Source organism: Salvia miltiorrhiza, chromosome 3, assembly GCF_028751815.1.
Source record: "Salvia miltiorrhiza cultivar Shanhuang (shh) chromosome 3, IMPLAD_Smil_shh, whole genome shotgun sequence".
Lineage (NCBI taxonomy): Eukaryota > Viridiplantae > Streptophyta > Magnoliopsida > Lamiales > Lamiaceae > Salvia > Salvia miltiorrhiza.
The window spans coordinates 30,398,447-30,406,128 of NC_080389.1; the positions used below are offsets into that span (position 1 = coordinate 30,398,447).

Genomic DNA, 7,682 nt, shown 5'->3' on the forward strand with positions numbered 1-7,682 from the left:
TAGGCTGAGTAGCAATTTCGGCATAGCTTCAGCTTATGTCGTTGAATCGGTGAAGATTGAAGTGATCCTCAAGCGCTATTTGTAGGAGAACTCTTGAATAGATCCGTTGGCGTAAATCGTCCTCAAGATTTCTTCCGTTGGAGAGCAATTCGAATTTCTTCGAGGCACTACACCAAAAATGCACATACATAACGCCTCATAGATAACGGATTTTTGAAATATCCGTTATGTATGAGCGCCCTTTTGCATAGATAATGGATATTTCAAAAATCCGTTATGAGAAAACTGTTACCTATGATTATTTATAACGCTTTTGAGTATACTGTTATCTATGAGTGTTATGTATGCTCATTTTTAATAACGCGTATTTATTACCGTTATGCTTTGTGTTATGTATGAATACACTTTAATAACAGTTATTAAAACCATTATGATGACTGTTATGTATGTGTGTGTTTTTTAAAATAAATTAAAAATTATTGATTTTATAATTTAGTGCTTGGCTGCTTGCACTCCCATTCCTCTCCACATCTTTAACCTTACAAAACAAATCGCCGCCGCTCCCAAACCCCAATCACTCCCCCGCCGCCTCTCCTGCCGCCGCCGCCCGCTGCAAATCTCAAGCGTCCTATCCTCTCCTAAGCTGAAGACCGACGAGCAGGAGGCCTTCGTCTCCTGATTCGGCCCCGACGAGTCGTGCAAGGGCAGCGACGTTCTCGCAGAGGCCCTGGAGCGCGAGGGCATCACCGACGTCTTCGCCTACCCCGGCGGCGCGTCGATGGAGATCCACCAGGCGTTGACGCGCTCCGACATCATCTGCAACGTCCTCCCCCGCCACGAGGGCGACGCCTGCGCCTCTGGCGTCTGTATTGCCACCTCTGGCCCCGGCGCCACCAATGTGGTCTCCGGACTCGCCGATGCCCTGCTCGACAGTGTTCCAGGAAACCCCATCGTCGTCGAAGCCTGCCGCCGTTTTCTGCAATTTCTGCCATCAAGGTAGAATCCCTAATTTTATTCATCCCCTTGAGCTAATCTCACTCTAAAGCCCTAATTTCGTTCATCCCCTACAGCTACGCCCCCATTATATTATTTTGTTGTTAGATTTATGAACTTAGAGCTGGTTGGTAACAATATGAATTAGTTTAGGGCTTTTGCTTGAATTTTGGAATGAGTTCTAATGTCAGGACTGGGCTGATTATATTGCAGCCTGAATTCATCATGCCATCCTTGATCGTCTTCCATCCTTGATCCTTCTTCTTTATCTAATTGCTCTCTCTCTCTCTCTCTCTCTCTCTCTCTCTAACAATGTGTCTTCCTTACCCCCAGCCGATTGCAGCTGCTTCACCATTGCCCAGTGTGATTTTTTTTCCTTGCATTATCTGTCTCTAAATGTGAGATTGAGCTATTTTGTGTTAGATTTCTGAAAATTTGCAGCTTTTCTTTGTGTGTGTGGATGAACTTGAATTTGGTGTGAATGAATTTGAAATTGGTGTTGTTGTTGAGGCTATTGTACCTATGGCATCTTGTATTCCATGTGCAGCAGCTAAGGTGGTTACTTAAATCTTCTCTTGATTTTGAAGTATATTATTTAAGGCAAGAGAGAGAATGCTCTTATCTTTTCATAGTGAAAATATAGCTGAACTGAGTACTTATTATCTTCTGCAGTAATAGTCAATGCTAAAAGCTCATACCACCAAGTCCTGCTATCTTTTTTTTTTTCACCAGTCTCTCTCTATAATCATTTGTAGCGGATGCTTCTTTAATTGACATTGCCATAGCAACAATGGCTTTGGGTCTTTCAGAAAATTGGGGCCACAGTTGTTTTGCATCTGCAGGTATAGTTAGATAACACTAATGTGTATTCCGTGTTTGATACCTTGAGTCGATATGTCAATGTCCTGATTTTAGAAGTTTCTGTGACTTTTTTATCCACAGCAGCAGTCAAGAAATTATTTCTTCAGTTTATTATCTCTTTGAAATGCTTACAGGGATGTACGTGCAACATCATATGCTGATTGCCATGGATGGAACTAGCCGACTAGCTTCCCTGCAGTTTATTGCTGGTAAATCATGCAAATTCGGTTGCTGGCTTAATGGTATGTAGCATCTCCTTATATGATAGGTTGATATGGGCATCATCTTTTTGGCCACAGTAACTTGTTCCGGTCATTGCTTCATTCTGTTATATTGTTCTGCAAACTAGAACGCTGGCATTTTCTTTGTATGAACATTTAGCTAGTTTTGCTTCGTGATAGCATCTGACATTCTGGGCAGAACATTTGATGCAGATGCACAAACAATTCTAGCTCGCGAAGGAAATATTGATTTATCATTTTTCCAAAGGTACTATTATAATGCCATGTGGTCTAGCTACTATTTGAGATTTTTTATTTTGAGGTTCCTCATTTCTTTAAGGTGAATGCTTGATGTGTTCTTTCTTGAAGAAATGAACTAAGATCCTTCATCATCCCTTATTATATCAGTGCTTTATTATAATGTTCTATCATCCCTCATCATCATAGTATTAAACAAGAGCTGTCATTGGGTGCATTTTTCTATTAATTACTTGCTATATCATCCTCATCTACTCAGTGTTTTTCTAATTAAAGTTTATTATGTTTCAGCATTAAGTTTGTCATTTTGTTCTCATTTTTCTTGAGCAGGTCATTACAGGGGTGGAAGTCTAAAATAGTGGAGGTCTAATCGTTGCTTGGCTATTGCAACCAGTGGAGGTCTAAACCAGCAAAGGACCGGGGTGGAAGTCTAAAATAGTGGAGGTCTAATCATTCTTTCACTTATTAATTGATTTTTTTCTATTGGAGTATCATGATGCTCTACATTGTGATTCTTGGTTGGCTCTTTGTATGATTTTGTGGCAGGTTTGTGGTGGATTAAATGAGTCGTACGTTGAGCTGGAGATACTTGTGAATTCACAAGAAAATTGTACCAGATGGCTAGCTAGTTGCATATTTAATATGTTTAATATTTTTGTAAGGCATAATAGTATAGATAGAGCAGTTGTTGAATTTTGACTATATTCAAATCTTGTATGAATTCTTTTTTATGATAATAATATAAAATTAAATATTTTGGATGATATATAATACTATTATTGTTGGTTTTATCATTTATACTGTTATGTATAAATTAATAGATAACGGAGAAATAGAAATCTAATTACGGTAAAAAACGTTATACATAACGAATTACCAAACGTTATTAAAATCAAAAACCGTTATGTATAGGTGTGTACATAACAGTGAATATTAAACTTTCATGCCGGTTTGAAACGTTATGTATAATACTATAGATAACGGATATAATGCGTTACGTATATATAAACAATCGTTATGTATAATAGAATAGATAACGGATATAATACTATAGATAACGGATATAATCCGTTATGTATAATAGAATAGATAACGCTTAAATCTCCGTAATGTATGAAATCCACATACATTACACCATTATATATTACGGATGTTTTCGCACATAGATAACGGATAAAATCCGTTATCTATGAGCGAATCTGGCGTAGTGAGGTTCCTTGTGTGTGTGGAAACGGCTCTCTTTGATGGACAGGAGATGTGACATCTCTGAAAAGTAACCATCAGATAGGAATGACCTCTGCAGAGATAAGATATTGAGATCTCTGCATTTAATGCGGCTGTACTTGTGCGTACGTGGATTCCTCTGAACGTTGGAAGATCAGTCCTAGGAGGAATGTTCAACTGATACTTGACTTTAGTATCAGTCCATTGCGCACATTAAATAATCAGTCTTCAACTGATTCTTCAACTGATACTTCAGTTGGTATCTGCAGTCTTCAGTCTTCAGTCTTCGTTCTTCAGTCTTCAGTCTTCAGTCTTCGACACCGCAACTAAACTAGAAACGAACTCTAACACTTGAGTTCAAAACGATTCTAGTCTATTACAAATATGTCCTATGAATTTTGGTATCATCAAAACAAGGGTTAGGATATTCCACAAGGTTCCCAACACATACACATACCTAGATTAAGATATATCACTTCTATGGTGTAACCACGTGAAAGACTAGTTCTATGTGGGAACAAATCTTAACTTAAGTGGAATAACTTAAGTGAAACCTTAACCTCATGTCATTTCTTCTACGTTGTAACATATCTAAGTTAAACGTTGCTATCTTATCATTCCTTACTTAAATTGATCAAGCGGAGCTTTCACGACTAACATTTCTAAAGTATCATTGGGTAGTACTCAAACGGTTTGTAAGAGGACTCATCATTCGTATCGTACAGGCAGTGAACCTAAAACGATAACATAAAACTTTTCGTTCATTTAATCATTGGTTTCTTTTGAAACCTTAAAACATTTGGACACTAAGTGTCCCTTTCATGAAAACTCTTCTTAATTCGGAAAGATTAAAGGAATCTAACTCGACCATAAATTCATTGATTCGTTAAGAGATCGGGTAGTCCCAAACACGACATACATACATACATTGGTTATATGAGCCGGAGACTCAAAATAACAATATGAAAGTGATAAGCATTCCATATAACATCATTCATTGAAAGCGCGCACTTCTTAAAAACTTTGAAAGCATTTAAAACTTTTGCACTTTTAAAGCATACCTTGGTTGAGGCAGTGTGACGGCGAGCTGAGGTTCAACAACTTTCTTAGAAGTCTAGAGGAACTATTCTAGACTCGACATTAGAAGCTTTCGGTAATCAGAGACATGAAAGAAAACTTATGCTCTGATACCATTCTGTCACACCCCAATTCTTGAAATAATAACTATAACTGGGGTACGACTAATCAGTAAAATGAACAAGGGAAAAACCTTGTGAAATCCGAATTGAAGGGATAACAATCGGGCATCGCCCCTTTAGATGAAGAAAGACAAGTATCCAATTGATACAAATCAATCAACAAACATGACAAACGTCAGGATCACAAGTTTAGTTTCATGCTTCAGATAACCAACATTCCTTAATCAAAGTACTTGAGAGTCAAAAGTCTAGGCTCAACAAAAGATATCGTTTAGAGTCATAACATAAAGGTCTTAAGTCAAGAGAACGAAAGACAGATAAAGGCTAGTACTACAGCGGGAGTCAAAACACGGAGTTGAACCCTAGCCTCAGCTCTCCCCGTCAACACCAGCCATCAACCTGAAAAACATTTGAAAATATTTGGGCTAAGTACTAATGTACTTAGTGGGCTGCAACTTTTAAAACATTTCACAATTCGTAAGAGCAGTTTGTCCGATCATTCATGACTTAACTTAGGTTTTAAAGTAAATGAACTTCTAAGCATGTTAAAGCATTTCATTTTATTAGCGCGTTGTTGTCACACTCTGTTCTGTTACTCGTTGTGATCCCGGACCTTTTAGCCACCGATGGATCCCTCATTCCCATGATACTTGCCCTGAGGACGTAACTCAGACAAGTTGAATTGACCTTGGGACGCTACCCAGGCAGGCCTTACATGATACATGCTCCGGAACACATCCAGTCGAGCACCCTTATAACGCCTCTTGCATGAATTAGTGCACGATGGAGATCAACCCACCGAAACAACTAACAAGTGTAGACAATTCTCAAATAACGTGTTAGGCCATAAGAGAACCTCGATCGATCCATGAATTGCAAGCCTTAAACATAACAGAGCGCACAAAAATATTTATTGGATAAACAATTTTCATTTCATGAAATATTTAGAGCTTAATAACTCAAGCATACATTTGGAAAGTAAGCCCACCTGATCTTCGGTGCGGAAGATAGAGATGATCTTAAGCTGTGACACCGTCCTGCGGACCAATTCCTACAAGACGAGTTCTTAACACTTAGCACGTATCATGGATAACGAAAACCGTTTTCTACTTAAGGTCTCTAGGTCAACCTATTCCCGGACTTACAACGCAAAATCGAACTAGGGATTATGCATTTTACATACGTTAGCTTATCTTGATGCCTTATCTAGGTTAACTCACTCATTTTCATTAAAACTTTGCACAAAACATATCCCAAACTCGTCATGCACATATACATAATATTTCATGAAACATCCTTTAAAACCAACTTTCAAACTTAGAAAATAATTCAACAACTTGAGCTCTTAAGGGGCTGTTTTGCAACAGACACCAAATCTGTCTCGGGTCTCTAAGTGAGGCTCCAAAGGACATTCTGGAAACTAGGCATTTCAAGGATCATTCTCCAATTTGAATCGAATGAAACAGAGTTCAAACGAACAAGATATACCCACTCAAAGATGGGTATTTAACAAGTAAAAATCTGAAAATTTCAGATTTCCAGATTAGAACCAAGTCAGCGGGCTTTCTTTAAAAATTCATATCCCTCTTTACAAAACTCCACTGGGAACCCCAAAGGTCAATCCGAAAACTAGGGAGAGAGTGTAACACTCTACAGTTGGATTTACCCCAAAAAGGTTCATGGTTTAGGAGATATTAACACCCAAAGTTCAGTGCACAAAAAGAGTTCAAGTTCGGCAGATTCAAAATTTAAATCAGAAAACCACTTTAGGCTTCACCAAAAATTCTACAAATGAGCAAATACGTTCCCAACATGTCAATTAATATTCAGTAGAAAAATGGGCTTGAGAATCAAATATTTAGGTTGGCCTTTGCCACCTCAAATTCGTAGGTTTGTAAAACCTACTGGATGGTACAACGAATAAGAACTAGATTTCAAGAATTTATACCGGTTGTTTTCCTTACTCAAAAATAGTGAGGCCAATACCAAAAGAAAGACACGGGAGTCTAGAGGGACATATTCAAGTTTCAAAGCTTTTCATCGATTGAAACTTAACTTATGGCCTCCCAAAGATTGTTTACCAGAAATACATTCCAGACAGACAGTGATGTTCAAAAATTTATAAATAAATCATACGAGCTCCAAATATTCTGAAATTTTACCATAGTATATAAAACATATTAAAACCGATACCCAATTAATTTGGAAAATTTTAGGGACCGTTTGGATGGCTGCAATCTCCTTGCAAAACACTGCCGGAGCAGTGTGCTTATGGCAGATTCGCTGCCTTACCTCATGCACGGTTTTTCACCCAATAAACTCTACCAAAATAAACATCCAAAATCATAAAACATATCCTCAAATAATATATCACACATATGTGTAAAAATCCATAGTCATAAAGCTTTTTCAGTTGAGAAAATCAAAGAAAAACTCACCCTCGAAGCACAACCTTCACTCTAACTTTACGCCCTAGTTTTTCCACGCTCTCCCTTGCTTTGATACTTCTCTTGGGGCTTCAAGGGCTTCTATGGAGTGTGATAATGGTGGGAGAAAAGTTGTGAGAGTGGGGGAAAAGAGGAGGGACGAAAATGAAGAGAGGTGGAGAGAGTGAGAGCTTTTCTTGCCTTGGTATTTTTTTTGGAGTGAAATTGAGTGAGTGGGAAGAGTTATCAGCTAACTCTTGGCTTTAGGAAGGGGTGGGGCACGAAATTTAGGGTAGGGTAGAGGGGGGGTGGCTTCCACCAATGCATGGATGCATTGGAGGTCACATTCTACTAGTTCCCATGCACTTTTAATCATTATGTTGGCAAAATAATAAAATAAGGGTGGCTGATCACATGTAGGCTTGGGCTTGAAAATTTGGCTGATATTTAACTAAAGGGTAATTTTAAACACAACCCCCAATTTTCTCACTATAGCCCCT

The 7,682-nt window shown here is 38.3% G+C and overlaps 2 long non-coding RNA genes across 4 annotated transcripts; one reads left to right on the top strand and one right to left on the bottom strand.

Annotated features, from left to right (window-relative positions):
• The first annotated feature begins 843 nt into the window (after nucleotides 1-843).
• LOC131014056 (uncharacterized) lies at nucleotides 844-3,094 on the top strand. Of its 3 annotated transcripts, none has more exons than XR_009098001.1 (4): nucleotides 844-1,835; nucleotides 1,989-2,343; nucleotides 2,664-2,777; nucleotides 2,880-3,094. It is a non-coding gene; the product is annotated as an uncharacterized LOC131014056 (long non-coding RNA). The 3 variants fall into 3 exon arrangements; XR_009098002.1 differs by having other exon boundaries at nucleotides 1,989-2,096; nucleotides 2,275-2,343; nucleotides 2,664-3,094; XR_009098000.1 differs by having other exon boundaries at nucleotides 2,664-3,094.
• Nucleotides 3,095-5,091: 1,997 nt separating this feature from the next.
• LOC131014057 (uncharacterized) lies at nucleotides 5,092-7,389 on the bottom strand. The gene is made up of 3 exons (XR_009098003.1): nucleotides 7,195-7,389; nucleotides 5,745-5,807; nucleotides 5,092-5,155 (listed from the first exon to the last, which is right to left on the bottom strand). It is a non-coding gene; the product is annotated as an uncharacterized LOC131014057 (long non-coding RNA).
• Between the last annotated feature and the right edge of the window lie 293 nt (nucleotides 7,390-7,682).